Source organism: Aplidium turbinatum, chromosome 4, assembly GCF_918807975.1.
Source record: "Aplidium turbinatum chromosome 4, kaAplTurb1.1, whole genome shotgun sequence".
Classification (NCBI taxonomy): Eukaryota; Metazoa; Chordata; class Ascidiacea; order Aplousobranchia; family Polyclinidae; genus Aplidium; species Aplidium turbinatum.
In genome coordinates, this window is record NC_137475.1 from 46,550,183 (window position 1) to 46,557,080 (window position 6,898).

Sequence of the window (6,898 nt, forward strand, 5' to 3'; positions counted from 1 at the left end):
CGTTATTAGCTGCTAGGAATTGCAGGGTCTTCTGTTTTAGCACAATTCTTTCCTTTAATGTCATGAGAAATATCTGAAGTGTGTTCGAATTGATATTGACCCAGAGAACCGCTGTCGGCGTCACTATTGCTTCGGTGACGAGAGATGGCTTATGAATCTTAATTGTTTTATATTCGTGAGTTGTTAAATGTTGACAAAAGAACAAAACGAGGCAACGTTTGACGAACAAACCCCGTTGCGAATTGACGAGTCAATTATCAGGAAGTTTCTGAACCGCTCAAACAGTAATTGAGACAGTGATGAATATTTCTCTCAAACCATAAAGAATCCGAGTAGGCTAATGACTGAATAAGTGATTCAATAATATAATTTCGTCCAAAAAATTCGATGCAATAATTGATTATAATTTCGAAAAACTACTATTCTGGAATGCCTAACACTGTCTGGTAGCCTGAGGTATCTCCAGATTGGAAAAAGGCGATTCCGCTGTGGCAAAAAGTCCAAAGAGAGAAGTTCTTTTATTTTTGCATCATCAGCACATGTGAAAAAAACAACAACAAAAAAAAAACACTACAGGATTATAATGTGTGCTAAGCATTTTGCTGATGATGATGGGAGTGGCAGAAGGACCGACTGGTCATCAAGTCTGCCACACCCGTGTGGTGTTTTAGCTTATTTGACATTGAACGGTGTCGGAGTTAAAGTATAGGCTACAACATAAAAAAAAAACAATATACATGCGAAATTTAACAGTACAATATGAAAATAGAAGTACAGAAATGATGTAGAAATACAAAGTGACATATACAATATACATACAACACACAACACAGCATACTGGTAAGACAAAAGCGAATATAGGCTACAATAATTAGCGAAATACGGTGACAATACGCAGAAACAGTTTGATGGTATTATAATTAGTTACTTATTCCCAGACATTAAGTGCAGTTTTAATTTTTTAGAAAACATACTAATTGTTTGAGCTTTTCTTAGCTGTTCCGGTGTAATTGAACGTTGGCCAAGCTTTGTATGCATTCTTGGTTTAAAAAGTAAATCTTTCTTAGCACCTCTGGTGTTATAGTTATGAGTTTCATTACTAGGACGAAAGTACTCATAAAAAATTGCTGGTAGATGTCCTTTATTGCATTTATAAACAAACTTACATACTTCTATTAAAAATATGTCTTCGACTTGTAGCAAGTTGCTTTTATTGAAAAGAGATTTGGTGGGAATTCTGTCCTTAATCTTGGTGAAGTTTAAACAGCGAATGATGCGATTGTGTACCAGATAGGATACAGTTCCGTTTTGGACGCACGACCCCAACAGATTATACCATACATTAGGTGAGAGTGAACTAGAGCATAGTAAACTGCTCTTAATGTCTGGGAACTTACGCACTTTCTCAATCGATATAGAGCACCACAGCTTTAAGAAAGTTTTGTTGAGATCATATTGATGTGCTGTTTCCATGATAACGACTCATCAAATGTTATTCCTAAGTATTTGTAGGTGTTTGTGCGTTGCAAACTGGTATATTGAAAAGTTATTTCTAGATTTGAATTTTCTCGGACAGACTTTGACCCAAACAACATGTATTTGGTTTTGCTTACATTAATTGTTAACTTGTTTGTATGCATCCAGTTTTGAATCATTAGGAGGTTAGAATTCACTTTTTCTTGCAATCTAGTAGGGCTTTTATCCTTAATACATAATAGTGTATCATCAGCAAACAAACGAGTTTCAAATTCTGAAGCGTGATTAAGGTCATTAATGTAGATAATGAACAACAGTGGACCAAGAACTGAGCCTTGGGGTACACCACATTTGATTTCTTCATATTTAGAATTTGTAGTACCAATCTGCACAAACTGGTAACAGTGATTTAAGTAAGACTTTAATAGTTTGTAAGCATTTCCTCTGATGCCATAATAATCTAGTTTCTTTAAAAGGATTTCATGGTCAACAGTGTCAAATGCTTTGGCAAGATCTATAAATATACTACATGTAGTAAAACCATCATCACAATTTTGTAGTAGTTGTTCATAGATATCCGTAGCAGCTAATGTGGTTGAATGTCCACCTCGGAAACCAAACTGTTGCTGGGACAAAACATTGAATTTTTCAAAAAAGTTTACTAACCTTTTATGAAGGATTTTTTCAAAGATTTTAGAGAAACATGTTAAGATGGAAATAGGCCTGTATTGACCAACTTTATTTTTTGCTCCCCCTTTATGAAGGGGTATCACTCTTGCAGTTTTATAGCTATCAGGAAATTTACCAATTGTCATAGATTCATTTATTATAGAAGCTAAGATTGGGCTTATGACATACTTCAATATTTTTATTGTTTTAATAGTGATGCCATCTGGACTAGTTGCTTTTTTGTTATTTAAGTTATTGACAATGCTTAAAATTTCCATTTCATCAGTATCTTCTAGGTGCATGGAATTGAAAAGTCTGCCTCTCATCAGGGACAACGGATTAGAAGTGGTTTTTGGAACTTTAGCTGCAAGTGAAGGTCCCACTTGAGTAAAATATGTGTTAAATGCATTACTTATTTGCACCGGGTCGGTTGTAACTTCATGACCATTACTTAATGAAAAGTTGGTTGCATATTGTATATTATGTTTTTTGTTTGTACGGCCAGTAATTTCATTTATTATTTTCCATGTGTTGCTAGAGTTGTTTCTTTCTTTGTTTATTGAGGTTTTATAATAATTAGACTTCGATTTCTCTTTCACATGAGTAAGCAGATTTCTATATTTTTTGTACTTGGTGTATAAATCATTACTCTTAAAGTTACATTTACATAGTTGCTTGAACATTTTATTCCTCGTTTTGATGGAGCATAGAATACCTCTTGTGCTCTTGACAACCATGGCCTCAAATATAACCGGCTCTCTTTTTTGCTGAGTTTAGTATAAGGCATATGCTTGTTGGTTTCATCATTAATAATCTGTTCCAAGGTTATTACTTTCTTTTGTGGTGTCATATTGAATGTTATGCTGTTATTAATAGATTTGGTAACATCATTTAGCCTACAAACTGGTTTTTATTAAAATTCTTCATACTACGTATCCGGATGTGAGTGTCTTCAGCAGACTTGGAGTAGTTGTCTTGAGGAAATGTAGCAGCTACAGGAAAGTGGTCAGTAATATCGCTTTGAATAACAATTAAAGGCCTGAAGTTTTAGATTGAGAGTGGATTTTGTATAGATATGGTCAAGCAGCGAGCTGGAATGAGATGTAATCCGTGTTGGTATGTCTATTAGGCTATTTAAATCAAAACTTTCCAAAAGATTTTTGTAGGATAAAATGTTTTCTGTTGTAGAATTTAAAATATTTATATTCATGTCACCAGCTATCACACAAAGTCCTTTAAAATTTTGTAACTTGTGTAGCGTGTCACTAAATGAATCAATAAACATTTTGATGGATGTACTGGGATGTTTGTAGATGACACCAATGATTAGTTTCCTTTTGCTTTGATCACCACAAATATTCTCAATCCATAAGTTTTCACAGCCTTCAATGTTGAGTTTTAGGTCATGTCTGACTTGGTACGGGATGTTATCCCTAATGTAAAGGCCGACTCCCCCAGCATTTGTAATGGAATCCTCGTGGACAAATTCATACCCCGGTAGTGATACATTACCAATTGGATCAGAAGGTTTCAGTTTGGTTTCAGAGATGGCAACTATTTCTGGAGGTTTTTTTAATGGAAAGAGTACTCTCTCAATTTCTTCCTTGTTTTTTCTAAGGCTACGTATATTGAAATGTATAATATCTAGTTGATTATTATTACTAAAATGGTGACACAATTCATCTTCACAAATGAATTTGCATGCAGCATCAGTAGAGTCTAGGTACATACGATTGGTAATGATTGGTAAGAAGAGTGAGATAATGAGGGTCTAACACAGATTTCTATCACAGCTTGATTAAGGTCACTAATTCAATAAGCGTCAGTTTATTGAGGAACCCCGCCGACCGGGTTTTTAAGTAGATATAGACTTCTTAAGATTAAGCATAGACAAAAGAAAAACATTTCAACCAGCTTAAACAAGTAAATAGAAAAGTAGTTGATTGCAAATCATTTCGTCTGCCGCCTGCCAATTGCCAATAGCCAATTGCTAATTTGCAACTGCCACCGCCAACTGCCAACCGCCAAACTGCCAAAACGCCAATTGCTAATTGCCAACTGCAACATTCCAATTGCCAACCGCCAACTGGTACGCCTCCGCAATGAAAAGTAGCTGATTACAAATCAATTCGGTTGCCATCCACAAGTAGATTTATGTCACCAGGCGAATTAACCCACTTGAAAGTTTGACCGCTTTGTTTGGCTATTTTCACAAATGGTAACAATTGTTTTTTTTTGATATATAACAATTTTGGCAAATGCTCCGAGAAAAACACTCTGCTGTTGTTAGAAATATTAAAATTTTTCAAAGATTTTAACGATTTAAATATCATATTCTTCTGCAGCATGGATCCAACTTTACATATAATCGGGCGTGTTGTACTTCCTTTCGTTGTTGATCCCAGACGATGACAATCGACAATGTCTATGTCGTCACATTTCAGTGCATTATTCAGTAGATTCTTAACTTTTTCCACTGTTTTTGCTTTCGTTTCCCATGCTTCTTCTTTGATTCCATGAATGAGAATATTCATCCTTTTACTATAATGATCTTTTTCTAGATTCTCCTTTTCGATTTTTTGTTTGAAGTTCTTTAACTCCTCACGAACGTCATCATACTTTTGTTCAAGATTTTTGACAGTATTTTCTTGTCTCTCAACTTTCTTCTCAAGTAGTTCAATCGTAGATTTCAATCTTTTTTCTAAACCGTTAAATTTGGTTTCTAACTGTTCGAACTTGTTAGAAAGTCGATCTTCAGTATCTTTTATTGCTTTAAGTATACTTTCCAGAGTAACCTGATTATTAGACGTTGACGTTTGCTTTTTTGAATGTGACATACTTTGATTTACTTGCTAACTGATTCTTGTAATCGTTTACCCTTCTTACCGCTCACCAAAGCGTATTACTGCATGCGCTCCAGAAACACGTCCGCACGGTAGAATGCAAAATGCAAAATGCTAAAAATGCCAAATATGGAAACTGCAAGGTATGTCAAGACAACTTGTTCGAAACGAAATTAAAAAGTGAAACCTGAAGTCATACCCAGCCAATTAACCCCCTTCCACATTGGTACAACGTTCACAGACGTTGCAACAACGTAAAAAGTGACAGTAACTGACCAGCTATAGAATGCAATGTGAGAGCAAAATCCGAAATCGAAGACAGATTTATAAATTGAGTCAGAACACTTTATCAAAAGGACTGTCCAAAGAGAAATATTCACGCATATCATGAAAGTTTACAGCGTTCACACAGTGGCGTAGCCAAGGGGGGTGGGGGGGGTTTGGGGGTTACAACCCCCAAAACCCATTGAGAATGATGCTTTCAGTCTAAAAAAAAAATTGCCTAATTTTAAACAAAATTGCATTAAAAGAGCAAGTTTTGCCAGTACCAAACATCTCAACCAGGAATTAGCAACAAGAAAACATAGAGACTTAGCTTTATTTCCGAAAAATGCCGAAGAAAACATGATCTTATCCTTTTGCTATGCCACCAGACACCACCATTTTACAGGAATATTCGTAACCACATTTTTGTTGAAAAATGCTCTCAGAATGCACCAAAGTCAAAGTAATTTTCAAAATTTTCTGGGGGAGGCCCCCCAGACCTCCAACCACTGGGTCGTCAAACCCCCCTTTCAAAATTCCTGGCTACGCTACTGCGTTCAAATACTTAGCGATTACGATTTATCAGCCAATTTCCGCTTTTAAACATGTGGGCTTCAATAATACAAATATTACGTAGAACAGGGGTCACCAAACTGGAGGCCCATATGCGGCCGCCACGCTGTTATGTGCGGCCCGCGGAAGGTATCAGCGCACAAGTATAACCAAAAATACTTTTCTTGAGGAGTTAAAGAGCATGAAGGCAAAAAATACTTTTCGGGAAGCATATTTTCGCTTCCACCGACCGACCAATCAGATTATAGTTCTAGGTGGGGGTCGCTTAAAGTTATTCCAATGCGATGTCCATTGTCCAACCACACTGTCTCAGTGGTTGATTAAAACGTGTGTTTTTGAAATTGTATGTGAGCATAGGGTTACTTATTTTAAGTTTGTAAACGTCATGTAAACACTAGTGTGCGTTTCACGTTTATTGTATTTCTCGAGCAATGTTCCCTTTGTGCAAGTTTTTGTTGGCAAAATAGGTCGGTGTGCAAACTCAATTTATAATAATATGGCAAAATATTATATATAAATTTAAAAACTGTTTCTGGTTGTATTATGAAAATATTTAGCTTAGTACTGCAAAATGTTGTTAATCAACAATTCTTGCCATGCTGATAAGCACCACAAGGGACAGTTGTCTAATAATCAAAGAAAGGCGGTTTTATAGACTCTCACAAAAATGATGAAAAACCAACTCATTGCTTTTTTAGAGGGAACCACTGTTCATGAGTTACGATAGAAACGTTTTTTCGGTGATTTCCACAAGCGTTTGTTTTATGGTGCCTGGTTTCTTTCTCCCTGTTATTGGAGCCTATTTTTCACTGATAGCCTATATGTTTGCAGGTCACTATTGTTGCCTGTATTGCGATGTGTCAAACATTTCCTTGTTTACTGAAACTGTTAATTGCAAGATATCTTTTGTGAAGCGAAGTGACAACACCACCCTTTCTTGGCGATAAATATTCTGATGAAACCTCGCCTCACTATAAGTGCGCAAAACATGCGGCCTCGTTTATTAGGCATTGTTAAAGAAGTCAAAAGTGTTGTAAAAGGAGCTTGGCCTGGCAGTAGCGTTGTTCGACTAA